The sequence below is a fragment of the Falco rusticolus genome, chromosome Z (assembly GCF_015220075.1).
Source record: "Falco rusticolus isolate bFalRus1 chromosome Z, bFalRus1.pri, whole genome shotgun sequence".
Taxonomy (NCBI): domain Eukaryota; kingdom Metazoa; phylum Chordata; class Aves; order Falconiformes; family Falconidae; genus Falco; species Falco rusticolus.
The window spans coordinates 45,749,999-45,758,213 of record NC_051210.1 but is presented as its reverse complement, the minus strand read 5'-3'; positions in this window follow the sequence as shown (position 1 = coordinate 45,758,213).

The window sequence follows — 8,215 nt, the reverse complement described above, 5'->3', positions numbered from 1 at the left end:
TCAAAAGTGTGAAATGGCAGTAAGTGTGTAGGGCAGTGGCTCTATGTTTCTTGCAAGCAGTTGCTTCTCTAGGTGATGCCCATACTTTGAAGATGTGGAGATGCTCACAGAAGGTGACGGCACATGACACTGTGAGGGGGCACTGTTAGAGGGCTGCGGTTTGCCGTGGGCTAGGAAGATAGTAGATGCCCTGGCAGCCCAGCCTTGAGGAGATGTGCACCAGGAGAAGAGGCAGAGGGGCTGTGCAAGGGTAGAGGGAGAGCAGCACAGGTGGGTACCACGCTCTGTTCACAGCCTGCTCCCCACTGCCCCCACCCATGGGCTGTACCCACTGGTCCAAAACACTTCTGTAAGATACAGCCTTGGAAATAAAGTAGGGAAAAGCAGGAGGAAAAGGCTTGTTTCTTCCATTGTTTTCCCCTCCTGCTCTTCCTTTCATTACTTCCTTTGGTTTTGCTTTCCTTTTTCTCTCTTATTTTCTTCCCTTTCCCCTGCAACTCCTCGGAGGGTTTCACAAAGCAGGGGCGGTATTGCCAACCACTGTTCTTTTTAAAGACAGAAAAAACTGAAGTGCAGGGGTTTATGAAGGCTGCTCATGCCACGTCCTACCTCCCACTGCCTCACCTGGGTTCAGCCCCAAACCAGCACCTACAGGCCGATGCGGCAGCAGCTCCTCCCTGGCCAGGCAGAGTTGCAGCTGAGAGCTGTCTGTACACACGAATCACTTTGAGATGGCTTTTGTATCAGAAGCAGTGCAAGTATAGCAATTTGAGTTTAATTTTACTCTTGGACAGTTTGAGACAGCATTGAGGTGAGGATGCCTTAGTGATGGGGGCACCAGCTCAGGAGTGCAGGAAACTGCGCTCAGCTCCCTGCTCTCCGACAGGCCTCCAGTGGGAGTTTGCACTGCTTGTTTAGGCCGGCTGAGCGATGGGGTGTCCAAGCAAGCTCCCAAACCATTAACACAGGGTTCAGCACAGCATTGCGACTGAGGGAACAAGACTCCCCTAATGAGCCGAGCCAGTGTTTAGCATGTGCATGGTGTCATGCTGCTCCTACACACTGTGCCTGGAACAACCCTAGCCCTAATTGCTCCAGCCGACTCTGTGTGTGTCCTGGCTTTCACCGAGGTGCTCAGCCCCACAGGTGGGTATGAGATGAAGGCACAGCCTCTTGGAATGACTCAGCCACCCCTCTCTCAGGGCTTGGAGACGTCAGAGCAGAGGATTGTACGAGTTCATTTCTTTATAGGTTTAGGCTTAAAAAAATCTGTGAATTTTTCTGTAATAGCATCTTCTGCACACAGTTCAGACTTTTCTTTTTTCCCCCCAATTATCCCTCAGAGCATGTGAATCTGCATAACAATGCTGGAAGCGCCCCCAAGATATGCAGCCCCTCAGCTGACATAGGGGAGGACTGCTCAGCACTGGCTGCCAGGTGCTGCAAGGCAGCACTGCTCTTGTTTGGCAAGTCTGTTTGATGTTTCACAAGCCATGAAAATAAAACAATGGTGACTCCTTCTCAAAACTAAAAGCTCAGGGAACAATTTTACAGCACTAATATGAGCATTAGCATTGCCCACAGCTAGCTGGAACTGATATTCTGTATGAATTATCAGAGGAGCTGGGTTTCTTACAGCTATGAACCTTCACCAGTGTGCTGGGAGATTGAGATTTGTTTAAGTCAGGGCTAAGACTGAAGTGTGCCTATGGTTTTAATACATCCAGAGGTTCCAAGAAGCAAAACACCTTTTATATTTTCAGATGGTACTTCTAGGAGAAAATACGAAATAAAGAGGCACCATTCATATTTCATCTGGATTTCATGGCATTTCTGGCCATATTCCTAAAGGACAGTTTTAATCAGAATTAATGCAAGAATGCAGTCACAAACTCACTCCTTCGGAAGGAAGAACAGCTAATTACAGAGTACAAGCACAGGGCAAGGAACTTTCATTTTGCATTTTAACTATGCTCTTAACTTATGAACTGTAACCCTATTAAGCCCAGTTATAAATGATCTAGTATCTGATTCCAAACCAAGAAGTCTTTGTATTCTTAATAGCCATGGGAGAAGACTGGTGAAAATTACACTGGTGATGTGTTCATGATTATTCAATGGCTTTTTTTTAAGCTTGCAAATTCTGTGGTCACTTGTGCACACTGTGCCTGCATCAACTCATTGTGGTGAAACAGGTAATCGTAGCCTGAGATTTACTGACAACATACCCAAAGGCTCTCAAATTTTCAAACTCACTCAAAAACCCTCTATACTGTAACATCTGTGCTCACATCTGGGATTTATACCGCTTTAAATAGGTAAGTATCAACAAAGCATTTCTTACTGCTGTTTTCCAAAATAAAATGTTAACAAGCAGAATTCCTAAACTGGAAGTCTAAATGGATCCTTCTATTAAGAACAGTAGTCCATAAAGAAGTATTCTTTCACTTATCTTTCCTCTGTAGTTTGCATGACTTCTGCTGATAAGTTTGTTGATGAAAATACAGAACAGCTTTATTTCTTGTGCACATAATTTTGCGTAAGTTGGTAATAAATTGCACATAAATCTCAAAATTTCAGCATACAATTCCTCAGTGTGTAATTAGTAGCTCTCCTGTGGTAGTTTTTGTTTTAAGAAAATAAAACATTAAAAAGAATTTATTTTTTAAAAAATTAAAAAAATTCTGATGAGTTTCAGTGCTCCTGAGACTGGGGACACTTTTATGCCTAAGCTTTGAAAAAAAGTGAAGAAAAACACTTTAAAGGAGACATGACTCTGTATGCTTGCTGCCAAACATTAGATGGTGGCATTTCAGGATAGTCTACTTAGACACGAAATAATAAAAAGGTTACTGAAGTACTGGCTGTGATTTATTGAGCCAACAAATCTGGTAATAAAGATACATGAAAAGCTGTAAGTCTTGAATCTGAAAAAAGATTCCCTAAAATAACGTTATGCATACTAAGCAGAGTATGCAAACCTCTGTGACGGGTGTGCCCACGTTCTGCAGGGAACATGTAAGTTCTGTGCATCTCCAACACCTTGCTGTGTATTATAGTCTTCACTGAAAATCTTCATCAGTCAGATTGCCACCTTTCTCTCTCTCCACCAAAGTCAAACACAGAAAGAGATAAGGGCTGCTGTAAACACAAGGCCTCTTTATTTGTTTCAACAGTACATGACTTCCCTTTTAGCATGATCAAAACCAAGCAGAACAGTGGAAATCACATATACCACTATCCCTAATACATTGCTTTTGCTTGAAACTACATGAGTACAACAGGAAGGATAAATTCAACAACATTAAATCCAGTTAGGCATTTTTCACAAACGAAAGAACCAGAGCCTACACACAACAGGCAACAAGCAGACCAGAATCAGAAGCGCTTATTCCAGCAAGATGTGAATTCTCCCTTGGGGAAAGAAGGTTCATCTTGAAGCAAGGGCTGCAAACTTCCTCAGCTAAGGCATATCTGCAACTACTTTTTAAAAGCATCATCAGTAAAAGCTCTTTAAAGGAACACATAAACCAGCTCCAAAGCCACAAGGCCAGATAGGACACAGAGATCAAAGCCTTCAGTTGTCACTAATGTTAGTCCCTTCTACTGAAGGCTTATCTCCAGGGTATATTTGTACCTAAATGTGCCTAGGAGCACTGGGCTAAGCAAAGCCTTTGGTAGCTGAAGTGCAGATCAAGGTAAAACATTTTTATGCTTTTCTTAGCTGCTCACAGTTTACATCCTGGTCTTGGCTGGTTTGGATTGTTACTAGCTGACTCAAGTCATGAAGCCAAATCACTAAGACCTGTGCAAACATAGTAACATCTACTTGACAGGACAAATATTTTGAGTCAAAGTGCTAGGTGGGCGGGTGTAAGATTGCCTTTTAGCCTTATCCTTCTCCCAGCTTCACTGATTCAGCATAGTTATTTCCATACTAAAACCAAGTGTATGAGAAGCCAGAAACTAAAGCCAGAATTAAAGCAAATCCATGCTTCTGAGTCCTGACAGGGGAGGAAGTGTGGATCTGGGCATGACTATTGCATTCACATCTACAGAAGTGACTGCCTCTACAGAAGCCACAGGGGACCTCAGTGGTTGGAGTACACTCTGATTCAGGACGTATTCCAGGAAAGAATTTCCAATGAAATTTCCAGGAAACATCCCTCCAAAAACATTGCTCAGCCTTTCAAGAAAAACTAACAGTTCTATCAGCTTTACACAACAGATTGTTGTTGATGTTGCTGATGTCCTTTTGGCTTCCCAATAATTGTTTTTGTTGCTGCTGTTATTGCTTTTTCTACAGAGAGCCTTGCAGATGTAATTTGCTGGCTTCTCTGTTGAGAGAAGCACAAGTTGTTGCACATATTGTACAAGGGCTTATAAAAAAAAAACAAAACCAGACCAGCAACTTTAAGCCAAAGTTCCTAGTACCTAGAAGTTCACTATTGGGTATACGCTGATGTAATTTAAAACATGCTGTGCTCTCTGCAGTGTGCTTAACTTCAAAACAATCTGACTTTTAAAGCAGCTTATTTTCAGTTACTCTAGTCACACCAGATGTGTGTCTTCCTGTGCCAGACTCGGTCACCACTGCGCCACCAGGCACATGACAGGGGATGACATCTGGGGCATGCAGGAGCGGAGCCTTCCTCGGGACCAGACCAGCTCAGTCTCTGGCCTGGCCAATGCCAAATGTTTCACAGGGCACGTGGAGGTAAAGCATAATGTGCCCTTGCATTAGGTTTCTTCTGCAGTTGTTACAGGTAATTTTGATTTAAATCTTGAAGTAGAGGTTAAGAAGTTGAGAAGTGTTATATAATTATGCTATGATTAGCTACAATTATTTGGGCTTGTCTAATTAAGTATGTAAGTAACTGCTTTGGAAATAGGCTCAGTTGTTGGGCAACAATGACATTCAGAAGGGATGAGGGCTGTGATTTAACAGAACATTGCCAGAAAACATCTTTTTTTCTGTTTCCCACCTAAAACTTCACTGACATGTCATCTTGTTTTCATGAGTTCCTCTGATCTAGCTTCCTTCTACTTTGCATTATTTTGTATTCTGCTAGCACCCTTTTCCAATCTCCTCTCATTTTCTTTCCCCAGTCCTTTCTCAAATTTTCAGAATCCCTTGGCTTTTTTTTAAATACCTTTTAGTTGTACACTATCATTTTAGAAACAACGACCACTGCTGCACACCAGGCTGCAGATAAGGTAGCATGATTTATTTGTGCAAATCCAGTATTTTAAAAGCTGTCCACTTTATCATCTGTTACAGATTGCTCCTGGAAATGCTTAAAACAGTACTTTGAAACAGCTTCTCCGAGCAATGTTGTTAATCTTTTCCTTTTAAAACTGGGATATTCTTTGAAAGCACTTGGGATTTTATTTTTCAAGACTTGTGAATTCTTTTAAAATGTGTAACTAAGAATAGTTACATTTTCCTTTGTTCAGTAGAACAGTAGACATTTAGCAATAATTATTAACTTTTGCTAATCTGCACTGCAAAATCAAGATTAAAATTTTAAAAGTCAATTTCTCTGTAAATATTTTAAAATTAAAACATTAGTATTTGTGTCAGTTTTCATAAAACCATTACAATTTTTTCATTCATGAGTGCATAATTAGGCACGGACTTTTAATCAGGGTCATTTTAACTTTTCTTTTTCTAACAGGAAGTCCACTTACAATACTGAAAATGTTCAGGATGTGAACAAATGCACATTTTTTTTCCTACAAAGTTTTCTGATTGCACAGAAAACACAGAATAAATACAAACATTAGACCAAGGCAACATTTTAAAGTGCAGAACTCCACTTGCCATACATGAATAATTCAAATAATGCTGAATAATGCACAGACGATACTTACTAGCATTTCATTAAAACCTAAAGTGACACAATGAGATCAACATATAACAGTAATTCAAATACATTCCATTTATAATAAATAAGTGCTCATCTGAACATAGAACACAGTAACCATATTGTCCCAGCAAGCAAGCTTTCCACAAACTACCCTTTTTTTTTTTTCCTGTGTCTCAGTGGTGTGCTAACATTGAACACAAAGACACATTAAGAAAGAAAGATCCCATCCACAGTCTGGAAAGAGAACAAATGGGGAGTGACATCTGGAAACAGTTGCATGTACATTTTTCCAGAGGTTTTACCTTGAGTCAGTAGCACTGTCTCAATTTACGCAGACTGAAAATTATCCCTTTCTTTTCTTCCAGTTACTCATCTCCCCTTAGTGTTTGCCTAATTTTTTAATTCCTTTTTTTTTTTTTTGGGTGTTGTTTTGTTGGTTTTTTTTTGGGGGGGGGGCGGCGGTGTTGGGGATGGTGGCAACAGGAAGGAAGAGGGAAGGAGGTTGCTTTAATTTGTCTTCAGCTGCTAAGTTCTGAGACAAGAGGATGGAGTGGGAATAGTCATGTCCTACCCCAACCACCCTCCCCTACTCAACCCTGGTTCAGTTTGCAGGGTAGTTTTGCAAAAGGATTAAGTTTATTTTGGAGGAAACTGCACCAGAGGCTCAGCTGCATGCCCAATATACTCCAGCCTCTAAAAGAGACATTAAGAGCCTGAACCAATTATTTGGCCTGCTTCAAACTGCATATGCAGTGGGGACATTTACCCAAGGAAATGGTCTGTATGTAGTCTTAAACTGCATTGTAGATGTGTAAGTCTCAGCAGTACTGCTCTAATCTACTGATCCTCCCCTCTTGTATCAAGTATCTCGGTAATCTACTCATAGCCAGTGAGCCCCAAGGACCAAAACTTCACAGTGGGATCCTCAATGATTTCCCCAAGATTACTTCAGAGAAGTTTGGCTACAACATCACCTGTATCTCCTAAAACTTAAAATTTCCATGCGTAAGCCACCTCCCACTAACAAGCTTTTGGGACTACCTCAGGGAACCTCACTTTACAATTTTATTTCTGGCATTACAGTCTTCCTCCATTCAATTTTATTTAAGATGCTGCTGTTGAAAGTACCTCCCAGTTTATTTGTTGTATTAATTCCTCCACTGGCTTCCTCTCACATCAAATTCAGGTTTCTTTCCTTTAACCCTAAGCATCTCAGCACCCACTGTCACGCTATCCATCTGAATCCTCACTCCTCCCAGTCCTGGGCACTGCCAGGTGCAGCAGCTCTGGCAGCTGAGATTCTTAAAAAGTTGATTCTCCATTTCCAAGTCTGGGTAGTATATGGGTACTAGACACTAGAAAAACTATAATGAAAAGGCTGAGTTCCTACTGTGTGCCTGAATTTAACAGGATTCAAACTGCTCACGATGCAGCCAGTATTCAGATACAAAGCTCATTGGCAGCAGTAATCTAGAGAGCCCCTTTGTAACAGGGCCAGTGGTACAATGTCGGATTTGTTTAAGTTTTTGTGTGTTCCTAGTTTTCAAAGAAGTAACCCCTCCTTCCCTGCAAATCTTTTAAGAAGAAATGCTGAATTTCTTTTTTAACAGCACTACAAAATAGTGGGAAAACAATGAAGTCGGAGACAGTTAAGACTACCACTAAAATAAAAGTGTTGATTTAATTCATATCTCTGGAAGTGAAGAAATAGGGCACAAACATACATTGTACACAAGGCTGTGTAACCTTCACTCCAGAAAATATTCTTGCAAGAAAGCCAAAGCTGAAAACCATGCAACTCCTTAAAAATAGTTTCAAACAATAACTGGGAGGATTAAAACACATCTCACAGATCTTTGGTTTTGGAACGTGAAATTTGGTCAATTCATGTCAAAATTCATGAGGAAAAATGCTCCCTGAATCGTGAAAGTTAAAGAGCTGAAGATTGTATTTGCCAAGCAAGTGTGCAACCGTGTAGGTGATTGGGACACATGAAAAACAAAACCAAAATGGTTAAGAAAACAGCCTGATGGAATGTGGAAATCTTAATCCTTAAATTTTGACTCCCAAAGCTTTAAGAAGCATTTGACGTAGAGGAAATGAAAGCTGTTCAGTAGGGCTACATGGCTTTGGCAAAAAAAAGCCACACCAAAAAGACTGAACTGCCATAAGTGCCTAAGCTAGCTAGCTTTTACACTTCCACTTGATGCTATACTGTCTCATGTAGGCATAACCGTAATGGTACATAAACTCTGAATATGCTTTTACAATCAGAATGTTATCAGCAACATTGGGACAAGTACCCTCTCAGATGCAGACATGAAGTAGGACTTTGGTGCAGTGAC